The 25,824-nt window shown below is 35.8% G+C and overlaps 1 non-coding gene across 1 annotated transcript; it reads right to left on the minus strand.

The window, feature by feature from the left end:
• Window positions 1-6,259: 6,259 nt before the first annotated feature.
• LOC145629795 (small nucleolar RNA R71) lies at window positions 6,260-6,366 on the minus strand. Its single transcript, XR_014111935.1, has one exon. It is a non-coding gene; the product is annotated as a small nucleolar RNA R71 (small nucleolar RNA).
• Window positions 6,367-25,824: the final 19,458 nt, after the last annotated feature.

Below are 25,824 nucleotides of genomic sequence, written 5' to 3' on the forward strand. Positions count from 1 at the left end.
TTATGGTGCTTTCTAGTTTTACACTAGTATGGCTTTTTTTGCATGTTAGTGTATTATGCTAAAGCATATAATATTTTAAACAAGTTTTCGCAATATACTCCTCACGCATAGGCTTGAAATGCCTTGATTAACATGGTACAGGCAAACAATTAAATGAAGTTGCTTGAGCTGCCTTGATTAACATGATACAGGCTAAACAAGATTCTTACATAACTAAAGTAAAGCTCTCTAATTTCTACTCAGCTACTTGCTTTCTTAAACAAAGTATTTCTTTAACACATCAACATTTAAAATATTTCTTAAGACCTGACCCTCTTGATCTGCGAGGAGGAAAGCGCTTGGTCCCACCTAGGTCTCCGGATAACAACTCTCGATGCCTGACTCTCTTGTTGAAAGCCTTTGAAATTCTGCTCTTTTGGGCTTCCAGCTTGAGAGCTTCTTTTAGCCTCATCTCTAGCAAGAAGTCCAGCTCCTCCAGCATCCGTCTTTCATTTCCTTATTGCTCGTAGTGCTGAATTCTCAGATTGGGGATCTGCACTTCCACTGGAACTACTGCGTCTGCCCCATAGGCCAGGGTAAAAGGGCTTTTCCCAGTGGATTCTTTCTCGGTTGTCCTGTTGGCCTATAACACCTTTGGGACTAAGTCAGCCCAGAGGCCTTTGTGCTATTCTAGCTTCTTTTGCAAGGTCGTTAGTATTAGATTGTTTGCGCTTCTACTTGGCCATTGCTCTGCGGGTGGCAGAATGAGGCACTTGCATATTTGGTGCCCATTTACTCCAAGTAGTCTTTGATGGTGTCATAGTCAAATCGTCACCCATGATCGAATACTATGCACTGCGGTACCCCAAACCTTGTGATGATGTTCTTCCATATATATGTGTTCTAACTTGAACTACTTTTATGTACTTTGTAGGCTCGACTTCGATCCACTTGGTGAAATAGTCCACTGCCACTATGAGATACTTCCTGCCCGCTGACTTAGTAGTGAAGGGTCCTAATATGTCCATTCCCCACTAAGAAAACAAGATTGGGCAGAGAATCATTGTCAGATTGTTTGCTGGATGGTTTATGACTAAGGCATAATTTTGACACTTTTCGCATTTTTTGACATATGCTAATGCATCTTGTGTTAAAGTTGGCTAGTATGCTCCACTGAGCACTTCCACTCCCAAGGGCTTTCCACCAATGTAGTTGGCACATATTCTTGAGTGTGCTTCTTCCATGATATTCTCTTTCTCCCACTCTAGGATAGACCTTAGAAGTGGTTTTGAGAAGCCTTTATTATTTAGCTCCCCGTTCATTACCACATACTAATTGATATCCTTCTTGACTTTCTTGCCTTGCACCACGTCATCTAGCAGCAAGCTCATTATTGTCTAATGCAGTTTACCTGCTCGCTTTCTGCAATGCTGCTCTCCTCCAGGACTTCCACCATGACTGTCCTTGTGAGGCTCTGTAGGGTGGAACTAGCTAATTTTGATAACGCATCAGCTTGGTAATTTTCCGCTCTGAGGACCAAGTCTATCTTAAAATGCACTAGTTGAGCCACTAGCTCTTTCACCTTGGTTGTGTATCTTAGCATTGTGGGCTCTCTAGCCTCATACTCCTCCTTCAGCTGGCTGGCGACTAACTAAGAGTCAGTCTGCAGGTGCACTTTTCTAGCTCCCGCTACAATGCTCATTCTCAGGCCTGCTAAAGTTGCTTCATACTCTACCTTGTTGTTTGATGCCTTGAATTTGAACTTAATGGCGTACTCAAATAAATTTCCCTCTAGCGAAGTTATTATGATTCATGCTCCACTTCCTGTTTGGGCTGAAGATCCATCTACTGCCAATTTCCAGATTCCAATTTCATCCTCTTTCTCCTCGTAAGAGGCTTCTACTATGAAGTCTGATAGGGCTTGAGGTTAGATGGTTGCCCTAGGTTTAACCTCAAAATTCATATTTAGAGAGCTCTATGGCCCATTTTAGGAGCCTACCTGAAGCGTCCATTTTTTCTAAGGCTTTCTCCAGCGGGTGATTTGTGAGGATTTGAATTGTGTGCACGTCGAAGTAAGGTGTTAGCTTCCTTGCTTTCATTACCACCGCGAAAGCCAGCTTCTCTACTAGTGGGTATCTCTGCTCAGCCTCAAACAGCACGTGGCTAACAAAGTATATTGGCCCCTGTTGTTTTTGCCTTTCGACCAAGAAAACTGACACAACTGTTTGAATTCAGGCTGAGATATAAAGATGTAGTTTTTCGCTTAGCTCCGGGCTTGTAGACACCTCAAAATGTCTCCCTAAAACCAAACCCGATGATGACCAACCTTCACCGCCATTATTCGTCGGGTTAAGCTAGTATTTAATCATTAGAGTGCTTAAATCCATGTTCTATCCATTACATTTCATAAACCAACCCAATTCCTAGCTCACTTCCCTAAACCATAACTTGTTTTCCTCTTTTCTTGTCCACATCGCAAAACTGAGAGAAACTGATTTTTTGTTCTTATAATTTTGATCCAATTATTATTTGTTTGGATGGAACTTGAAATAAGCTTTCCAACCATATATCATAAGCCCAATTTTGATTTAAAACGAAGAAGATATGAGCAAAACACTAAACTCGGCCCAAAACCGACACCCTTCTACTAAAACGGCCATATCATATAATCTTAAAATTATTTTGACCTGATTTTGATTGGGTTAGAAGTAGGCTTGATAATATTTCTTATGATATATTATATGCCTTATTCCGATTTACGGATAAAAAAGTTATGATAATTTTCAAAATGCGCAGAAAAATGGAACTACCGCGCAGCAGCTAAAATGCCGCAACGCGGCAAATGATGACGTGTCACGGGGTTTATTGCCCTGACACAGTGCCTTTTTGTGTAATTCTTCCTTTTCTTTACACGTTTAATCCATCGTGTCATGGGAATATTGTCGCGCCACGGGATTTTGCACCGTGTCACGGTATAATTTTCCGTGTCACGGTGCCCGTTCATTCCATGACACGGGGCTGTTCCGTGTAATTTCCGCGCACTTTTTTTCACCGTGACATGGTGTACTGTACAGTGCCACGCTGGACACTTCAGTGTCACGTTACATGTGCCGTGTCACAGAATCTTCTCGTGTTTTTTCCGCGTTAACCCTTTACGCGTTTTTACTCCCGTAGGTCAAATATTTCTCGCGTCACACCAGTTTTTCCCGCGTCACTCCAGTTTCCCCCATGTCACGGTATTCTTTGCCGTGTTGCGGTGTTATTTGTTTTGTCGAGCCAACCTTTTTTAGGGTTTTTATCTTTTTAGGTTTCCGTGTGTTCACTCTACTCATTTTCCCTATGAATACCCCCTCCTTTCTACAGTTCGGGGCAAAAAATCCTTCTCTCTTTCTCTCTTTTACACAAAAAATCATTCTATTCTCTCTATCTCTTATATTCGAAGCCTAAAACCAATATTCCTAATTACGCTAATCTTCCCTTAAGCACTCCAAGGAGTCCATACTTAACCCGAGGTTCCATCCTTAAACTAAGGCGTGAAAGGTATAATTAACTGAGGATTTGGACCAAATCAAATATTGAATTGAATTTCCATTTGATTTATATTTTTTTATTGAAGTTACTAACAATTTATTCATGGTGTAGCAATTTAAAGGAACGCGCGGAATGTGAGTAATTAATTACTTTAATTACTTATTTTATTTTATATTGCTAGTATCATGATTAGGTTTATTTATTATTCGATTTGACTAACGATATTATTTTTAAATTGCTTCCAATATCAATTTTTATTCAATTATTATTTTTTGATCACCATATTGCATGTTTAAAGGGAATATGTAATTGAAAATCACGCCTAATAAGATAATTTGGACGACCGGTTTAGGTTCCTTTTTAATCTTATTGTTTAATCAAGTGATCACTAATATTTTAGAATTATGTGTTGCATTAATATTCAACCAGTTTAATGTAATAATATTTGAAGCGAATTAAATCTTTGTTTGCATGCCTTTGAAATCGCAGTAATGCTTTTCACTATAAGAATCGAGTAGAGGCCAATACGGGCGAATGTGACTCCAAGACTCACTTTGTACCATCATCCCCGATCCTCCTTTCGTGGTTCCGAACCATATGGAGTTAGTAATCTCATGGATTACGAATGGGGTGTAACCTTCACGGGTAAATCGCTGTTGCCTTTATTATATGTCCAATTTATATAGTATTTTACCCCCATCCCTTGGTCAAAATTAGTAGTGTTTTTGGCTCTCTCGATCCACTTTTATTACTAATTGGTGTTTTCTAGTGTTTTCGTAGATTTGGTTAACTTTTGCAGGGATTTGCACTTTTGGAGCATTTTCCCGAGATATTATGGAGCAACTACAAGCATTGGAGAAGCACGACCAGTTTCTATAGCCCAGGGCCGGTTAAATCCATCGAACCGGTAATTAAGGGCTCAGTATATGTGATACCAGGGCATTTGGACCAAGTATTCAAGACCCGAAGAGGAAACCCAAATTGGCCCGAAGAATTGGAGCCCAATCGAAGTCCAAATAGTGGCACGAGAGTGGTGCCCGGAGGCGTGCCTGGCCGATCGAGGGAAGCAAGGCTGGCGCCCGAACTCGCGCCTGGCCGGGCGCGAGATTTGTATCTTAGAGAAAAAGGCGTGCCCGATCGGGCGCCTGTTATTAGTAAAGGTTAATTATCGACGTTTAAGTTTGTTTTAGTTTAGGATTCTTGCTTAGTATAAACACTTTTCCGTTAAGCGAGTTTAGGATCTCTTCTCTTTACTCCTTAGCTTTTACATTAGTTTCTCTCTCTATTTAGCTTTTAGATTTGTTTCTCTCTCATATAATTTGTTCTTAACTCTATTCTTAATTCCAGATTTCTTTGGTAATAATTTCTCTTCTCTTAATCTTAGTTATTTATTTTATTCCTTTGATCATGTCTTGTTTTATTGCCTTGATTAGTTTAGTTTTTATTATGAGTGAGTAGTTTTCTTTCTAGGGTATGTGGGGATCCATAAATATTATGAAGGGGTAATTTATTGCTATTAATTGTCAATGCTAGATTAATTTCCTATTGATTGATTTAATGCTCTGTGACTAGATTTGCGCAGATCGTTTATGAATGAGTTTAACAATATTGATTCGAGATTTGAAAGATGAGAATTAATGTTTAGGTCTAGTTTCAATAGGCAGGTTAATTTATAAATGGTTAAGTCGAGATTCGAGAGATGAGATTTAATACCGGTAAATTAATTGTGTGATTGTAATATGTAGCGAAATCCCTTTATGATCTGATTAATGTATGCATTGATGATTGATTATTATGTTTTACCCTGGAATATTATTTATTGGTGAACCTATGCCCTAGATCCTTTTATATATTGTTTTCTCCTTATTCTTAATCTTCGTAGTTTAGTTTCCTTCGATCATTATATTTTGGTCACTTTATAATCTAGATTATATTAATTAATTAGGAATAGAAAGACTCGTTTCTCTGTGGATTTTACCTTACTTCCCTATCTACATTAGTTAGAGGATTTAGGAATTACTTTTGATTAGGGGATACGACTTTACCCTGTAAAAATTTGGCGCCGTTGCTGGGGAAACGATTTTATTTATTTATTTCTGATTATTTCTGTAGTCTAGGTTATTTCTTTTTGTCTCAGAGAACGTTAGTTCTTTAAGGTAAATCTCATATTTGCTTTTAGTTTTCTTTGTTTATGCCTAGGTGTTCCGGATCAGGTTACATCACATTCGATCTTGAGATCAAACGATCCTTCCATAGACAGAAGAATTCCTACAAGCAAATTCTGGCGGATTCTGGTGATAATAATAATCACCGAGATCCTCCAACTGGTTCTAGCGATTCAGAGGTATCATCAGATCCAGAATCAGAGATGACGGCTCCAAAGAAACTTAGTGATTACTCACAACAAAAGCTTACAGATTTTCCACACCTTGCTCCCACTTCGGCTCTTGATGGGGTACAGTTTGAGATTAAACCCCAATTTATAACGATGATAGAAAGGAAGCAATTTAGTGGAGCTAAGGGTGAAGACCCAAATCTTCATATTGTAGACTATTGCCAATACTGTAATACCATCACGCAAGCTGGGGTCACACAAGACCAAATCAGGGAGATTCTCATTCCTTTCTCTTTAACTGGAAAAGCCATATTATGGTTTAATGGATAAAATAGAACTGCACATGGTATAACTGACTCGGAAAATCTTGTTTTAAATTTTTATAACAAATATTATCCTGCAGAGAGAACAGCTGTACTATGGAGTGCAATTCAGAACTTTGCCCAAGAAGCCGATAAAACTTTATATGAGGCTTGGGAGAGGTTCAAGGACCTACAAAGAGAATGCCCCCACCATAATTTGGCATAATGGTAGTTAATCCAAACCTTTTATAACGGCATTGGAAATTCATCTAGAATAATCTTAAATTCTGCAGCTAGTGGGAGGTTCATGAATCTTAATGTTGATGATGCAGGTCAAGTTATCGAAGATATGGTGATACATAATTCCCAATATGGGAATCCTAGAGGCTTTGCTAACAAGGGGAAGCATAGTGTTGACTCTGTATCCTTTTTTAAAGCTCAATTAACCTCTCTCTGCTAGAAATTAGATAATACTAATGAGGCTTTCTGTGAAAATTGTGGAATTTTAGGTCATTGGGAGCAAGACTGTAGGAGTTTCGTGGAGCAAGTTAATGCCTTTCAAGCTTATAGGCAGAATAACCCATACTCCAATACCTACAATCTTGGGTACCGAAATCATTTGTACCTTTCCTACCGGAGTACTAATGTTCAAAATCCACCACCACAAGAACCACAACCGCCACAACAACAACATCAGAAATATTACCATCCCAATGCTGGCCAGAAGAACAAACCAAAACAACCCTTCTCATCTTCCGACCCTGCTTTGGTAGAAATTAGAGCGATGCTGGTTAATATGCAGAAGCACATGGACAGTAGAGATGCACAAAATGATTCAATTCTAGCACACAATAAAATTGTAGATAATCAAATTGCGCAACTTTTCGCTACTCTACAAGCCCGCCAATAGGGAGCTTTGCCAGCACAACCGACTAGGCCTACGGATCAAGCCCATGTAATTACTCTAAGGAGTGGTTCAAACTACGAAGGGCCCCCTATGCCTAGAGATGATGAACCTTTTTTAATAAATAATGCTAATCTTGATTCTGTTAAATCAGACAATGTAGCTAATAGCCCCGCAGGGCTTAAGCATAGTACTAATATATCTAATTCTACATTGAAGGGTACGACTCCAGAGAAGGTGGCCACTCCAGATAAGAGCAATAATGCTCCAAAGCCAGTTATCAAATTTTCATTCCCCAATCGTCATTTGAAAACAAATTTGGATAAGAATTTTGGTAAGTTTCTAGAGATGGTAAAAGATTTGAAGGTAACAGTTCCCTTCACTGAATTAATTTCACAAATTCCTGCATATGCAAAATTTAAGAAGGAAATATTGACAAGAAAAAGGTCTATTAGTGAGGTAGAGACAGTAGCTTTCATTGCAGAGTGTAGTGTCGTACTTCAAAATAAATCTCCACCTAAATTAAAAGATTCGGATAGTTTTTCTATCCCTTGTCATATTGGCAATCTAATGATTGATAATGCATTGTGCGATTTGGGTGCTAGTGTTAGTCTTATGCCATTATCTGTGTGTTCCAAGTTAATTATGGGTAAATTAAAAACTACCAATATTAGTCTACAAGTGGCCGACCGTTCTTTCAAATACCCCTTAGGTGTTTTAGAGGATGTTCCCGTTAGAGTAGGTAAATTTTACATACCTGTTGATTTTGTTGTTCTTAACATGGTTGAGGATATGCAAACCCTAATTATTTTGGTTAGACCATTCCTCAACACTGCATTAGCAATTATAGATGTAAGAAGTGGCAAATTAACACTATCAGTTGGGGACGAAAAAATTATTTTTAATCTTAATAATACCCCTAAAATCCCCATGACAGAGGAGAAGTGCTTTAGTGTTAATGTGGTTCATAATTATTCTAACAAGCCCCAAGCTCTTGTAAAAGATCCCTTAGAGCCGGTATCTTGTGTTGCATCCCTTTCAGATGAGATAGACAAATGGTAGAAGAAAGTTGATGCGATAGAAAGAGCCCTCTACACTGTCGGTCTTGGTTTTGAGGACGAAAAGGTGGAATCAATTAAGCAAGTTGTGGAAATTGAGCCTACGGTGAGTGTTGCGCCAGATAGAGTTGCAAGTGCTAAATGCAATGACAATTTGAAGCAACCCTCGATCAAAGAAGGATCTTTAGTGCGTAGCATTGAAGAGCCCCCAATCTAAGTCAAGGAGGATCCACTAGATAAAGTGAATTGGCGTCCCACAGGGTATGTCAGGAAGCCGCGTCGTAGCCTAAGCAAAGCTCGACCGGGTGAGGAACCACCCGACCAAGCGTTAGGCCAAGGGTCATTAATCTTGTATTTTGTAAGAAGGTCGTGCGGGACCTAGATAAACCAGCGCTTTGCGTGAGGCAACCCGTATTTTAATGCTTTTTAAACTAGTTTTTCTTTCTTTTTCTTATGAGAGGAGAGATGAGGGGATTTAATGATTTTTATGATCTTTTTGTACAGGTTTGAAGGAAAAGAGTTAGCCAAAAATTGAAGAAAAGAATAAAATAAATAAAATTCGTCCAATTAACCTCCGGGCCCGATCTGGCAAAGCTCGCCCGACCGAGCGCGAGAGCAAGTGTCAAAAAGGTTTAGTTTTCGCCTGATCGGGCGAATGTAGCCCGACCAGGCGCGAGATTTGATATATACGAACATATTCATCCGCCCGACCGAGCGCGAGAGAAAAACAATTTTTGGGCATAAGTTCGCCCAATCGGGCGAATGCCGCCCGACCGGGCGCGAGAGAAGAAGAAATCTGGGCGTTAGATCGCCCGATCGGGCGAATGGCGCCAGACCGGGCGCGAGAACTCCATTCGTAAAAAGATTTAGATCGCCCAACCGGGCGACAGACCGCCCGACCGGGCGCGAGCATCCACGACCCTTTTCTTCTTCTTCTTCTTCTTTTTTCCTTCTTCATTTTTCTTTTCCTCCATAACTTTCTCTCTCTAAAACTCTATTTTTCTCTACCTTTTTTCTAAGTTTTCTTATCCATTTCTCACCCAAATCCAAATATTTTTCATATTCTTAATCCTCTCTTCATGCTTTACAATCCTATATATAAATTTTCAAATTCCATTCAACTTATTTTTCGTACCCATTTCACATTAAGGCTTCAAATAGGGCTCGGTCGATTTTCGGAAGGAGTTCTAGCTCGAGGGCGGAGTACGACCCAGATTTACAACTCCCCTACTGGCCAACAATCCGTATTGCTAGCCAGGAGCAAAAGGAACGGCTAGAAAACCTAGCCAGGCGCGAGGTAATTCCTTCACGGTGGTTATACCGCCCTTCTTTAGAAACTTATGGTTTGTATGATTTTGTTAAACGTTTTTTGAATGACATAGGAATGAGAAAATTCGTTGATATGCACTATCCTACTTACCGTGAATTAACTTGTGAATTCTTGTCTTCTTTGAAAGTTTTAAATAGTAGAAATGGACCGAATTTATATTTTAGGTTGAACAATAATAGAAATATTAGTTTAACATATGTTGAATTTTGTAAATTGTTTGAATTGAATTCTTAATTACCATTCCAATGGCATGCTGATTACAAAATGGGTGATATTTATCATGCTCTGACTGGTTTGCCTACCCCGACCCCCAACATTCTAGTACAAAACCTATTCATCACCCTATCCCAAAAATCTGGCAAAGATTTGCGGGTTTGTGTTTTCTAGTTATGAACGAGCCCCATAACGCCCAAACCAACGAACTAGCTGTTATAGGACACAATGTGTATGGGTTTGGGAAACTGAACATGGGTAGGTACATCATCCACCATCTGAGCAGACATGCCAGAGCCAGTACCCAGTCTCGCACCCCCATTCGTATAGGAGGCCTTATCACTAGGATAGTAGTGAAAAAGGGCGGTTTTGTTGAGAGTGGACCCCACCAACTGACCAACTGTGGACCGGATACCTATATAACTGCTAGGTATTTTGAGGAGTTGGGGTGGGTACGACAGGACAGTTAGCAGACACCCCGCTAGTGTATTAAGACTGGGACCGAATAGCCTTTGCCCATCTTTTCCCTACCTAGTCCTGACTTGACCGCCTTTCCCCCCGGGCAAGCATCCTACACGTACGACCTTTTAGTTGCCAACGCTAGGGGGCAAGCACCACCAGTACCACCACCAGTACCACCACCAGTTCTACCACCCAATCCTGAGCCCGAGGTAGCATTTTCTGCACCTCGCATGTCTCACTCCGTCCCCCATGTTGACTCTGACCCAGTTTGGGACCTTTAGAGTATAGGTCAGGCTTTAGGCCGTATCGAGCATTCCCACACTGACTTTAGGAGGATGGTAGGCTCTATCGACCATAGCTTAGGGTAGAGCTCTCTACTCTATGTATGATGATTATGCTTGTCGGGGCAACATTCCCGACGATGCTATTTACCCTGACTGGTTTTAGCCTCCACCCCAGGGATACGATAGGGATCCTGTAATACCCCGTATTTTTTTATATATTTTTATAAAGTATTTAAGTATTAATAAAATGTATTGTCAAGGGCTTAATATTTTAATTAAATATTTAAAAGGGTTAAAGAATTTTTAATATAAAGTTTTATAAAAGTAAAATATGTTTTGGGCCAAACGTTTATTAGTTATTGGGCAATGTAAATTATTCCTACATACTCTTATTGGAATAACCCATTCCAAAACCCATAACTTAAGCCCTATCCCATAACTCAAGCCCACATTTTTATAAGCCCAAATTTAACCCTACACTTTCTACTCTATAAATACCCCATGAATCCCCAAAAATTTCCCACACAAAAAGGTTAGTCTTATTTTCTCTCTCCTTTGTTTTATTAATTTGTGTAATTATAATTATTGATTTATGGGTTTTAATTTTATTGTTTGAAATTAATTTAATTAGTATCAAATTGTATTTTGATGATTAAACTTTATAATTTTCAGATTTTGTAAATTTTATAACCTAGGGTTTTTAATTATTGAATATCATGATTTTAAGGTTTTTATGAATAATTGATTTAGGGCTTTTATAGTAATGATGTTTTTAAATTTTTGTGATTATAACTACTTATTAGTTTAACTTAATTCCAGATTATTTTGAACACGTAAATTCATGTTTTAATTATTAGATTTCCGTTCGTTAATATTAATCCCCTTTTAATCCCGATCAGGTTCTAAACTCCTCTGATTCTGATAAAAAAAAATAGTGTTTTTCGAGTGGAAACAACGTTATAAGAAAGACTCACTATCTAGGGTAGTAAGCACCACCCTCTCGTTGCCAAATTCAGCCTCTAAATACGATTTTCGAGTTGTTTTTGATTTTTAACGAAGTTTTTTTTTATGCTTTAAATTTATCTTTGAGTTTAAAAGGGGTAAGAGATAATTTAATGTTTATATGGATAATTTAAGTATAAAGATGTATTTTGATGAAGTTTTAAAGGATTTTTTATTAGTTTAAAATGTTGGAATTTTTTTTTTTTTTTTGGCAATTAAAGAGAATTTTATTAATTACCAAAGAGAACAGTTAAGGATACACCAAAAAACTGACTCACAGGTCAGAACACCAAAAAGGCAAAAACAGCAAAAACATCACAAAGAAGTTAACAAAATTTCCTCATTTCTTCTCTGCATCTGCAAGCAACCTTGAATCTGATATCTCTGAACAACTGAGCAGCAGTCACAGTTTTAGAACCTTGATTGAAGAATCTGATCATTTCTATGAAACCAAATAGCATAGACACACTCAGCAAAAAACATCAGAACCACCTGATGCTTAGCAGTCTTCCTTTTAGCACTCTTCATAATCCAGGTAAGCTCATTAGTAAAGTTCCCAGGAACTCTCTGAAAATGCAAATGAGCAAGGACCATATTCCAAATCTGGAAAGACCAATCACACTCAAAGAATAAATGATCAACAGTTTCAGGAGTAGTATTACATAAACAGCAAGAACTATCATCCACCACACCCTACGCAGCTAATCTAGCTCTAGTAGGAAGCCTGTTATGCATAGCAAGCCACAAGATAAAAAGGCTGCTAGGAGATGTCAGGTTTTAACATAACACCCTGTTCCAAGATACTTTCACAAAATCTCCATGCAAGTGCTTATACATTTCCTTGATAGAAAAGGACCCTTTCTTGATAAATCGGTCCCAGCCAGAAGTAGAAATGATGATTTGAGAGCATTCAAAAATTTTCCTGAGAGCCCAGGAGCTGTTAGCAGGACAACTAATGCTAGTGATATCTCTGCCCTTAGTATAGTAAGCATCAATCCACATCATCCACAACTTGTCTTTCTTACTAGAAATAGCCCACAACAGTTTGCAGATAGCAGCGTTGTTCCAGATCAGCATATCCTTAATACTCCAACCCCCAGCAACTTTAGGAAGACAAAGAGTATCCCAAGAGACAAGAGCTTTTTTTGTGGAAGTAATATTACCAGTCCAAAGAAAGTTTCTACAAATCCTCTGAATCTCTTTTATTGCTTTTTTAGGCATTATAAAAATCTAGCACCAGTAAGATTGTAAACTCAGAAGAATTACTTTCACCAATTGTAGTCTGCCAGAATAAGCCAAGGTTTTAGCAGTCCAAATTGTAGCTCTTGCAACCACCCTATCAATCAAAGGCTTGCAATCAGCATAAGATAGCTTTTTTGTAGCCAAAGGGACACCCAGATATCTGAAAGGAAAAGTACCAGCAGGAATCTGCAAACTATTCAGAATTTGATTTTGGGTATCTAAATCAATTCCACCAAGATAAACATTACTTTTCTCCAGATTAGCTTCTAAACCAGAAGTAGAAGAAAACTGCTTAAAAGCTTGAAAAAGCATTTTAGTAGAAATAATGTCTGCTCTGCAAAACATCAATAAGTCATCTGCAAACATTAAATGAGTAAGATTCAACTTTTCACACCTTGGATGAAAATTGAAATTAGTATAATGCCTTAAATGAGCCATATTTCTTGAAAGATATTCCATTCCAATAGCAAACAAAAAAGGGTAGAGGGGATCTCCTTGCCTCAAACCTTTCTTAGCAGGAAAGGGAGGACTAGGTTTCCCATTAATAAGAATGTTGTAAGAGACAGAAGAAAGATAAGCAAAAATCCAATCCAAGAAGAGATCAGGGAAACCAAGTTCTTGCATAACACTCCTTAAAAAAACTCCATTCTACAGAATCATAAGCCTTTTTCAGATCCACCTTAATCATACATCTAGGAGAGATATGCTTCCTAGTATACCCTTTGATAATTTCTGTTGCCAGCAGAATATTATCAGAGATGTTCCTACCAGGAATAAAACCAGTTTGACAATCACTCACTATGCAACCAATCACCATCTGAAGTCTAGCAGTTAAGATCTTAGCAATAATTTTGTAAATGATAGAACAGTAAGCAATGGGTCTGAAATCTTGAATTTTAGAAGCATTAGAGATTTTTGGAATCAGAGTGACAGAGGTACAATTAACCTGTCTGAGCATGTGATTCTTAGCAAAGAATTCCTTGACAGCCAAACATATATCAGATTTCAAGACACTCCAAGCTTTCATAAAGAAAACAGCATTCAAACCATCAAGACCAGGAGCTTTCTTTCCATCAATACTCATCAAAGCTTGCTCAATTTCAGTATTAGAAACAGGATCACAAAGCAAATCTCTTTGATCAATAGAGAGTCTAGGACCATTTCTCATAATAGGAAGATTAATCATAGGCAGAAAGGGAGCACAAGAACCAAGCAGACCACCATAAAACCTTATAGCTTCTTGTTGAATATCATCATGATTAGTTAACCTGTCATTTTGATCATTATAGATGGCAGAGATTCTATTAATTCTAGTCCTCTCTTTGACAGAAGAGTAGAAAAACTGATGATTAGAATCCCCAACCTGCAACCACTGAATTCTAGATTTTTGCCTCAAGGCAGATTCATTAATATGCAACCATTTTTTAAGGGTAGCAATTTTAGCATTCTGTTGGAGTAAAAGAGAAACATCAGAATAGTCTAGTTGCAACTGAGATTGAGTGTCATTTAAGTCAATTCTGGCAGTCTCAATCTTCTCATGAATGCCCTTAAACTCCTCTCTATGCAAAACTTTGAGTTTCTCCTTAATGAGCTTTAATCGTGACCAGACAGAAAATATAATACTGCCTTTTACTGTAACATTCCAGCACTCCTCAACAATAGCCATAAAGTTAGAGTGATCAACCAAGAAATCAAAGAATTTGAAAGGCCTACCCCCACCAACAACATTTTCAATACAAGAGATCAAGATTAGACTGTGATCAGAAGTAGAGGGATTCAAGTATTCAGCAACAATATCACTTTTATCCATCATCCATTCAGAGTTTCCTAAACACCAGTCAATTCTACTAGCAGTACTAGAGCTACCACCACCCTTATGCCAAGAGAAATAATGGGTTATGCTATTAAGAGCAGTAAAACCATGATCAGCCACAAAATTAGAGAAATCCTGAATTTCATGCAAAGAAACAGCAGAACCATTAATCCTATCAGAAAGATTTAGCATAGGATTGAAGTCACCAGAAATCATCCAAGGATGTCTTCCCACAAAAAGAGAGAAATTAGCCAGATCAGACCATAAAGGTTTCCTAGTATCAATAGAATTAATCCCATAAATAGCAGAGAAAAAGAAAGAATGACCAGCAACATGGTCAGTAATCTCACAGTGCATAGCTTGACCAAAAACAGAACAAATAGACACAGTTACTTCATTAGGTTGCAAGCCTAACCAAATCCCGCCTCTAGTGCAATAAGAGTAATTCATCTCCCAATCCCAATGTCTACCAAACTTATTTATGTACTTAATACAATTATGAGGTTTTATTCTAGTTTCAAAAAGAGCTATAACTTTAATATTATGAGTTTGAATCAACTTCCTCACCTCAGAAACCTTAGCAGGGTCATTAAGACCTCTGACATTCCAAGTACAAAGACTTATCATTAAATATCAGAAGGGTCCCCAGGTATTACCTGAGCAAAAGTATCTGCTGTTACCACAAATTCCACCTCAGACACTTCCAAATCATTAAGATCATTGAAGCCAGTAGCAGCCTGAATTGGAATTCCCCTATTTTTTGTCTTCTTAGTAGCAACTATCCATCCAGCATCAGCACCCGACTGAGTACTGGCAATAGTTTGATGTTCCGGGGTACTAGTAGGAACAAACTGATTTTGCTGAATTGGCTGCACCACAGGTTGAGGTTGCACCTTTTTAGGCACCCACATTTTCTTTTGAGGATGTTTCTCATTGACAGGAGGCTTAATAAATTTTCCATAAGCAGAGCAGTCATGACCAAGCATTTGGCATTTTACAGTAAGATGGCTTCCAGTCATAGATCACCTTTTGCTTAAATTCAATCCCTAATTTATTTGGCATTTGAACTTGATTCCAAACAGAGCTAATGTACCTTTTAACTGCAGAGAGAGTAGGAGTATCACCCATCACATACATGATGATTGAGGCAATCCACTTAGCATTCATCGCTTCAATCTTAGCTTTCTGCATTTGCGCCACCTTCTTCCCCTCCTTCACTATCGGAGCAACAAACTTCAGAGAAACACCCTTGCTTGTCAATGGAGAGCGTTGAAAGAAACTTGACCAAGCATTTTTCCCAGCTCCTTCCATATCAAGGCGTCGCTGCACTTGCCTATCTGTCCTTACTTCCTTATCATTCAAAACTCCATCCCTGCTAGAAATTTCACCCATCGCATTCAAATTGTGAGTTTCATCTTCAATTACAGGGGCAAGATCTGGTCCAGATCCAGTAAATCCTAAGTTTACTTTTCCATTGGATTCACAGTTCAGCACTGGAAGACCTAGAACCCGATTCTACTAAGTCATAAGGTCATGCTCCTCTCTAGTAATGAGACAAACACTTGCATGCACTAATGGAGATCGAACAAGCTCGACCCGTTCACCAACACCATCATCAGCAAAAACTGAACTAGGTTCAACATTTCCACCAGATCTAATACCAGAACTACTAGTAATACCTAACGATGATGATCCACTCGATCCCAGATTATAAGATGAATTAGATTTCTTCTTCCTACCCATCTATTAAGATCAGTGCATGATAGTAATCGCCCTAAACACGCACTAGAACCCTATAGAGAGATAGTTTTTCTCTAGTACTCCACTTCAAAAAAGTTTAATTATCTTAAGGTTGACCTAAGGTTTTGAAAAGGAGTTTAATTAGGGTTCAAAAAGCTTATTTTTGAATTTTATTTAAAGTAGTATAATTGTGATTTTTAATAAAAGGGTGTGATTATCCATTAAAAAGGAGTTTAATTAGGGGTTTTAAAATAATTTTCAGATTAATATAAGTTATTTAAAGTGAGTTTAAGTTGCTGGAAATTATGTATACAAGGGTAATTAATATAGTATTATTGTCCCTTTATGTAGGAGACTTGGTTCGAGAATTGTTGTAGAGTACTCGGTTATTTTAAGAGCTTATTTGAGGTACGTTCGCGTACTTAGCATATTTTGATGATGTAGAATCATGCTAGGATTGATTTCAATAAATTACAAGTAGTATAATGCTAAGGTTTATGTATGGAATTGTGAATTTATGGTGTTTGTGGTTGAATTGTGAAGCAGGAATTATTTGTGATGGTTATGGATTGGAAAATTATATTTTGGGCATGTTGTGTTTGAACCACATTTTTTATTTATGACATGTTAGAAGGCATGATTAATTAAACTACATGTTTAATTATGTTTAGAATATTGAAAAGGAATTCTATTATGGTTCAAATAATTTTTATTGATGCTTTAAGCATGAGGAAAGAGCTATATAAGTGTCTATGTACACAAGGAATAAATTGTATGTTGGTGCCTTTGTGCACTTAAGGTGTTTTTAACACCGAGGGATAGGATTTTTGGCGCTTTATGCGTTTAAGGTGTCTTTGACATTGAGGTAGAATTAAAAAAAAGGTTCAACATTAAATAATATGTGGTCACTAAGTGTTCAAGAATTAATTTGGTATGTTTGGTTGATTGAATAATTATTATTGATTGTTTTCTGATGCTTTGAGAGTCATCACCAAGTCCAATAAAAGGTAAATAACGTAAAGAGAAAGAGATTACCCACCAAAACTCTTGTAACGTATATACCTTTAGTATGAACAATGGGGGGAGTTGTGGGGTTTTATATTTAACCATAACTTCTAATGGGGTACAGGACGCTGTACATTCCTTTTTATTTATTATTATGCGTAGGAATTCCGCCACCTTTGAGTGGTTTTGTCGCTGGCAAGGTTAGCTCCCGTGTCAGTTAACCTCAATTTATTTTGGGGAGGTTAGTAGGAGGAAACTCGTTCGATGCGTAATCAACGCTAAATGAATAATTTAGTGTCTAGTTAATGTGTCTTGCTGATTGTTGTGTGTGCTTGTAAATAGGTGCAATGAGGTAAGTGTGTGTTGATAGGTGAAAGCATGTTAGTGTGTTTAATTACGCTTATGTACTCAGCTTTGCTGATTGTGTGTGTTTGGCCATGTCTTTACTTTGGCCCTACGACGACCCATTTTCTAATGGCGAGTAGTGGGGAGAAGTAGAGAGGAGGTTTTCCGGTGATGAAGCATATTCATGAATGGGCATGGGTGAAGAGCGAATCATGCTAGTTTCTATAAGTATAAGATGTGTTTAACGCTTTAATTATTTATGATATTGTTATCATGCATGACTAACGCAAAAATTTTAAAGTCGGTTTGGTTTTAATAAGGGCCTACAATGGTTCCAAGTTGTAGGATGGTTTTATTTTACTTCGTTTGACTTTGGTTTTGATTTTACTTTCGTTGGTTGACTTTTCAAGTTGACTTGTTTTGAACGATTTTGAAGTTAGTCTTCCGCTGTGTGTCTTTGATGGTTGTCTTAGCCGTTTTCACGGTGGCGGTAATATCTTAGATATTCCTATTTAAATTTTTAAACAGGGCAAAACAGGTATTTTGAATGAAAGGAATTTCTAGGGTGTTACAAAGTAGTATAAGAGCTTTGGTTGAGATTTTATTACCACTAAAAAAAATGTATTTTAAAGTGTTTTGTTTTAAAACTTGGCCAAGTGCTTATTTAATTAAACGGTGTTAAACTAAATTGTTTTGAATTTTATTTTTGTTTTTATTTTAGGAATGATTAATTTTTTTTTTATGATTAACATCCGAATTTTTTTTTATTAAGGATGTCCGAATTTTTATAATAAATCCGAAAAATTTTCGGTCTTTTTCAAAGCTTATTTTTGAATTTCTTTACAAAAAAAAAAAAAGGAGTCAAAAATATTTTTAGTTTGTTCATGTTGCAGGAAAGCAAGGATTGAGGTAAGAAATATGTGTTAAAAGCTTTTGTACGCATGTTGGTGAGCTTGGGTAGGAGAAGAAAGGGCATATAAGCTAGAATTTAATTTCTTTCCTATGTGCATATATTTTTTTTTTTAAAGAGGTGTTCAAGCATGTTGTATGACTAAATGTTTATTGATGACAACATGTAATATGTGAATCATTATATGTGAGCTATCAAGATTGTTTGATTAAACATCGAACTTAATTTTCTGCAAGAGTTGTATTATATGGTTATTGGAAGGGTTTGCTATTCGTAGTTTATTCCGTTTTCTTGTAGGATCCCTAAACCTATACCCTGTGAGTTTCTATGATGAGAATTTTAAGGAATGTTAAGGATTTCGAGAGTTCAATTGCTTATGTTAGGATGGTTCGCTTCAATGGTCTTATTTGAGATGTATTTTCGAAAAAAAATTTGGATGCACATCATCACATGAATGTGAGTATTGTTTTTGGGATAATTTGTTGTTAAGATACGTTGTCTAGATATTAAAAATGAGTAATTTGAGTTTTGTATACTTGTGTATGGAGATACCAAGTTATAAGGATAAAGAGATTGATTTTAATGCATATGGTTAAGGAGCTTAAGGATGAAATCATTTGGGATATTATCTATTCTGAGGAATATGTTTTGTCTTTGAGTATGAGTTTGAATTGGAATCGAAATTGAACAAGAGACCAAGAGAGGTGAGCATAGGAATTGATTAGAGATGAGTAATGATGAAAGTTATTATATGAGTTGAGGGATACTCAATGCGGATCAATCGAAGTTTGACATTTTATGCTTAGTGACTTATCATTTCTTATGATTAAAGTTATTTAATTTGGGATGGAGAATTGAGCATATATATTTTAATATATGGTTGGAGTTTTGAGAAGTTATGATCTTGTTGGAATATTGAGGACTCTTATTATGTTCGACCTTAAATACACTGTCACATGTTCAACCTTGAGAATATTGACATATGTTATTTAGGAGTTATGAGTATTTATTCTTTCACTTGGGATATGAGGATAATTATTTTTACTTCAAGGATTCATTATGGGTAGCAATGCTATCTTTTTGAAGAAAATTTTTGAATTTATTCACCTAATCTTTTAGAGTTGTTCAACAAACTTATGATTTCTATTGTTTTCCAAGTGCTACTCATTTCTTTCTTCCCTTTGTGAGTAGCAGTTAATGGGGATATATTTTTTTATTTTTTATTTTTGATTGTTTGTTTAAGCATATGAATTTTGGTTGTTTATCAATAAAGATTTTATGTATTCGAATTATTGGGAATGAGGACATAAAAAAAAAATTACCTCAAACCTTAATTCGAATTAAATGATAATTGTTTCTTGATTGAGTTTAGTGGTTGGTGTTAGTTGATTAGAATAAGAGGAAGCTAAGTGTTTCAACCCAACCTATATAGCAACCAGTTTTATCATCAAGAAAGTATGGTAACAAGAAGCAATTTTAATAATGGGATTATTAGAACAAGGTAGTAAGGCAAGCTTGACAGATTGCCAAGGAGGCAAGGATGATATAACCACCAACAATCCCATAGTAGGAAAAAGGTGAAACAAGATGGTGTTAAGAAGTGAAAGCTATATATATACCAAAGAGAGATCAATTCATGAAGTTTTGACGGTTGAGTTAAAGAGTTATACAAGTTGTTTAAAAACTATTTGTGTCTTTAGAATTTGAGAGTGAATAAAAGTTTGTATGGTAAGTACTTGAGAGAGTTGATTTTTACCATGTCAGAGGGAACGAACAAGTTATGAATACATCCGATCTTTTTTGGAGATGTTTGAGATAACAAACCCGAAATACGTTTTACCAGTTTTTCATGAAGATAGAAAGAAAAGATAGTGAGGTTTAATTAAGTGGAAATGAAAAGATTACTTGGTTTCGAGAAGTACTCCAAGTTTGTTAAGATCTCTCGGTATGCAAGAAAATGATATTGCTTTAAACTTAAGGGAATGAGTTGAAGGATGGCGAACTATGAGTTTAAAGGTGGTTTTCAAGACATAAAGTCTTTGGGATTTTGATTGAATTGAATTATAAATAATCAATTCATATATTAGCTAAAAGAAAGGTGAGATAGATAAAAAAATAAAGATAAGGAATCAAATCAAGAAAGAAGGTAGGCGAAAGTTCAACAAAATGGCTAAAGAGCTTTAAAGGAATATTTTGGAAATGATAAAAAGTTTGAAGGCAGCTTGAGTAACTCTTGAAACTTAAGGAAATTTGAATTATGAAGACGCTGTATACTTGAAAGTGCCGAGAATATTGAACTATGGATGTAAAAATATCATAAAGGAGAAAGAGTTTATGACAAGATTTATGAATTTGATTGAGATGTGTTGAAATAACTTGAGTAAGGATTGTATATGAGGTGATTGAAGTTGAGATTATTTAGGGGTCACGAGATTTATTCAAGGGATGCTAGAAGAAAGATTATGGATTTAATTGGAGGAAAGATGTAAGCATGGGAAATATAAGCAAGGATATAAAGGTTAAGTGAAGTTATAGGTATTATATGGACATATTTGCGTGTAGAGAAAGGGTTAATGTTGCATTGCTTAAAGGGGGTTGAAAGATACTATTAAAGTCATTGAAAGAAGGTTACATCACCCTAGAGAGCGCATGTAATTGTTAAAAAAAGGGATGGAAGTGTTTGTAAAGTGCTTATGGGGGATTGATCAATGTGACAAAGAAGTATAATTATCCTTTGCTTTAAAGCGATGATTTGTTTGATCAAATGAAAGGAGCAAATATAATTTCGAGATTAGACTTGAGGATAGAACTACTAAGTAAAACTATTCGAAAGAGGATATTTAGAATTTGGCGCTTATGAAAAGGTTTGGACGATTCGAGTTTTCATTTTTGCCTTTTGGGATAATGAATCTCCTATAATTTCCATGGACTTATGGAATTCAGTATTTTCATTGAAGGTATTTTGGTGAATTATAAGAATGGGAAGGAAAGGACGATGTGAACATCTATAATAAAACGTGTTGATGCTTAGAGAGAAGCAAATGCACGCAAGTTTTTCCCGAGTGTGAGTTGTGATTGAGAAAGGACCATTTTGGGAAACCTTGCGATAAGAGGAAATGTTGATGTAACAGGGATAGAAGCGGTGAATTATGGACTCCGTGCTAAAACAATTGTAGTTGAGGTTTAAGTTGGACAACGGTGTGGAAGATTTTGATAGATTCGAAAGGATTATTAACAAGTGAATGCCCTGGCGAAGAATAATTGGAAGTTCATGGAAAGTAATAAGTGTGAAATAACTTTGTATAAATTAATGACTATTTGTGAATGAATTTTAAATTTTAAATTTTGAGATAGACTCTTACACATAAGGATTTAAAAATGTAACAAGAAATTATTGGAGTTGATAAAGGACCGTGGAAGAGCCATTCAATGTCATTGAAAGGGAAGCAATGTATTGGGCAAATACGTTGCTAATAATGTTAAAGTTAAGGGGGAATAAGGAAATTAATCTCCTCGAAAGTGTTGGAAAAGGAAAGTTAAAAAAAATGTTGGGGTAATCACAACATGAGACCAAAAATATTCGAGGAAATGAAGAAAAAAAAATCAAGTAGAGAGTGTGAATTTGATTAAATTTGTAAGAGGATATGTCATTTTAATATTCATGGGGATAAAAGCTTGAGTATACTTTGTAAGAGTAAGAATTTTAAAGGAAATATAACGAAAGGAAAGTGAAATACAACCAGGAAAGGACAAGCTGCAAAAATGATTTGGTAAAGGTGTATTGAGGGTTTAGAGTGATTAATTTATTCGGATTGTGGTGGATAGATTGTCTAAGTCCGCAATGTTTAAAACCCGATGAAGGAGACTTCGAAGATGGAGCAACTTGCGAAGGCTTACATCAAATTCGTTGTGAGATTACATGGAGTTCCTGAAAATATCATGTCAGATAAAAAATCCTAGTTTCTTTCAAAATCCTAGAAGGAGGTATACAGGAGAACTTTTGTAATACATTTGAGACGATTACAACCTCCACCCATTGGTATAATAGCGAAATAATATTTGACAAGGGAATTTATGCAGAAAACAAGCGTATTCAATTTCAGAAAGGATGTAACAAAGTCACCATACAAGCCAGCATTGATATGGCAACATTTTAAGGTTGGAATAAAAGAACCATGAAAGTTCACTATGTTGGGGAACATTAGTGACCGAAGCAATAAAAGTATACATGAATGAATTTGATCTGAGCAGTGCAAGTTAAACAACCGACAAGGCACAAGTGTTATTGAAAGTGTAACCCATAAGACAAAAGATGAATTTTGGTAAGAAAGAAAATTTGAGCCAAAGTATATAGAAATATATATGAATTTGCATAGAATTGGTAAAGTGGCAAATAACTTGGCATATTATCGGACCTTGGTAAAGTATAAGACAATTTTCATAAGTCATTGTGAAAGAACATTAACTAAAGGTATGTGTTGCAAAGAGATCTATTGAGTTCAGCCTATTTGATCATGAAAAAGCTGGACAAATCAAAGTTTCGAATATCAAAGTGCTTCATACTTTTACTAGAGGATGGGTGAAAGATAGTATAGATTGAAATTGATTATTTTTGGTATAATGAGTAAGGAATTAATAAGAATTTTGGTTCGCAACAAAGAATGCATACAGAGAAGTGTTATGACCTTACCAAGGATGGAATGAGAAAAGATCAACATGATTCTAAAGTTGAGTTAAGTGGAGTTACGGGGGCGTAACTCGTTTTCTTTAAGGGGGGTAGAGTGCGATAGAATTACGCGCTTTTTCCTTAATTTTGGCATTTTAAAGTGCTTTTTTGTCAGTTTTACTCTGATTTAGTTGCTAAGTTTGATTATTTTACACACTAAGATATGTAAGTTTATTACCAAAGTTGATTCTTACACTAATGCTAGTGTGAGTTTGTTAGATAGTCTAATAGTTTAAACATTATTTTGTGTAAGTTTGTTAGTAAAGTTGTTATCTTACACATTATTCTGTGTAAGTAGGTCAGCAAGTTGATTACTTTACACACTAGTTTGTGTGTGAATGAATAGATGAGGTAGAAAGGATGTATTACAAAAGTACAACAACTAAAAGTATTAACAAAAGTTTTTGAGATTTTAAGTATTTATTTGCCTTTAAACGAGTTTTTAAAGTTTTCGTACCTAAGTTTCAAGGACAAAACTTATTTTAAGGACAAAACTTCTTTTAAGGGGGGTAGACTGTAATACCCCGTATTTTTTATGTATTTTTATAAAGTATTTAATTATTAATAAAATGTATTTTCAAGGGCTCAATATTTTAATTATATATTTTAAAGGGTTAAAAAATTTTAAATATAAAGTTTTATAAAAGTAAAATATGTTTTGGGCCAAACGTTTATTAGTTATTGGGCAATGTAAATTATTCCTACATACTCTTATTGGAATAACCAATTCCAAAACCCATAACTTAAGCCCTATCCCATAACTCAAGCCCACATTTTTATAAGCCCAAATTTAACCCTACACTTTCTACTCTATAAATACCCCATGAAACCCCAAAAATTTCCCAAACGAAAAAGTTAGTCTTATTTTCTCTCTCCTTTGTTTTATTAATTTGTTTAATTATAATTATTGATTTATGGGTTTTAATTTTATTGTTTGAAATTAATTTAATTAGTATCAAATTGTATTTTGATGATTAAACTTTATAATTTTCAGATTTTGTAAATTTTATAACCTAGGGTTTTTAATTATTGAAAATCATGATTTTAGGGTTTTTATGAATAATTGATTTAGGGCATTTGTAGTAATGATGTTTTTAAATTTTGGTTATTATAACTACTTATTAGTTTAACTTAATTCCAGATTATTTTGAATACGTAAATTCATGTTTTAATTATTAGATTTCCGTTCGTTAATATTAATCCCGTTTTAATCCCGATCAGGTTCTAAACTCCTCCGATTCTGAAAAGAAAATAGTGTTTTTCGAGTGGAAACAACGTTTTAAGAAAGACTTACTACTTTTTGTAGTAAGAACCACCTTCTCGTGGCCAAATTCAGCCTCTATATACGATTTTCGAGCGGTTTTTGATTTTTAACGAAGTTTTTTTTTATGCTTTAAACTTTATCTTTGATTTTAAAAGGGGTAAGAGATAAGTTCATGTTTATATGGATAATTTAAGTATAAAGATGTATTTTGATGAAGTTTTAAAGGATTTTTAATTAGTTTAAAATGTTAGAATTTTATTTAAAGTAGTATAATTGTGATTTTTAATAAAAGGGTGTGATTATCCATTAAAAAGGAGTTTAATTAGGGGTTTTTAAATAATTTTCAGATTATTATAAGTTATTTAAAGTGAGTTTAAGTTGCTGGAAATTGTGTATACAAGGGTAATTAATATAGTATTATTGTCCCTTTATGTAGGAGACTTGGTTTGAGAATTGTTGTAGAGTACTCGGTTATTTTAAGAGCTTTTTTGAGGTACATTCGCGTACTTAGCATATTTTGATGATGTAGAATCATGCTAGGCTTTATTTCAATCAATTACAAGTAGTATCATGCTAAGGTTTATGTATGGAATTGTGAATTTATGGTGTTTGTGATTGAATTGTGAAGCAGGAATTATTTGTGATGTTTATGGATTGGAAAATTCAATTTTAGGCATGTTGTGTTTGAACCACATTTTTTATTTATGACATGTTAGAAGGCATGATTAATTAAACTACATGTTTAATTATGTTTGGAATATTGAAAAGGAATTTTATTATGGTTCAAATAATTTTTATTGATGCTTTAAGCATGAGGAAGGAGCTATATAAGTTTCTATGTACACAAGGAATAAATTGTATGTTGGATCCTTTGTTCACTTAAGGTGTTTTTAACACCGAGGGATAGGATTTTTGGCGCTTTATGCGTTTAAGGTGTCTTTGACAATGAGGTAGAATTAAAAAAAAGGGTTCAACATTAAATAATATGTGGTCACTAAGTCTTCAAGAATTATTTTGGTATGTTTGGTTGATTGAATATTTATTGTTGATTGTTTTCTGATGCTTTGAGGGTCATCACCAAGTCCAATAAAAGGTAAATAACGTAAAGTGAAAGAGATTACGCACCAAAACTCTTGTAACGTATATACCTTGAGTATGAACAATGGGGGGAGTTATGGGGTTTTATATTTAACCATAATTTCTAATGGAGTACAAGACGCTGTACATTCCTTTTTATTTATTATTATGCGCAGGAATTCCGCCACCTTTGAGTGGTTTTGTCGCTAGCACCGTTAGCTCCCGTGTCAGTTAACCTCAATTTATTTGGAGGAGCTTAGTAGGAGGAAACCCGTTTAATGCGTAATCAACGCTAAATGAAT

This window comes from Chenopodium album, chromosome 4, assembly GCF_948465745.1.
Source record: "Chenopodium album chromosome 4, dcCheAlbu1.1, whole genome shotgun sequence".
Taxonomy (NCBI): Eukaryota; Viridiplantae; Streptophyta; class Magnoliopsida; order Caryophyllales; family Amaranthaceae; genus Chenopodium; species Chenopodium album.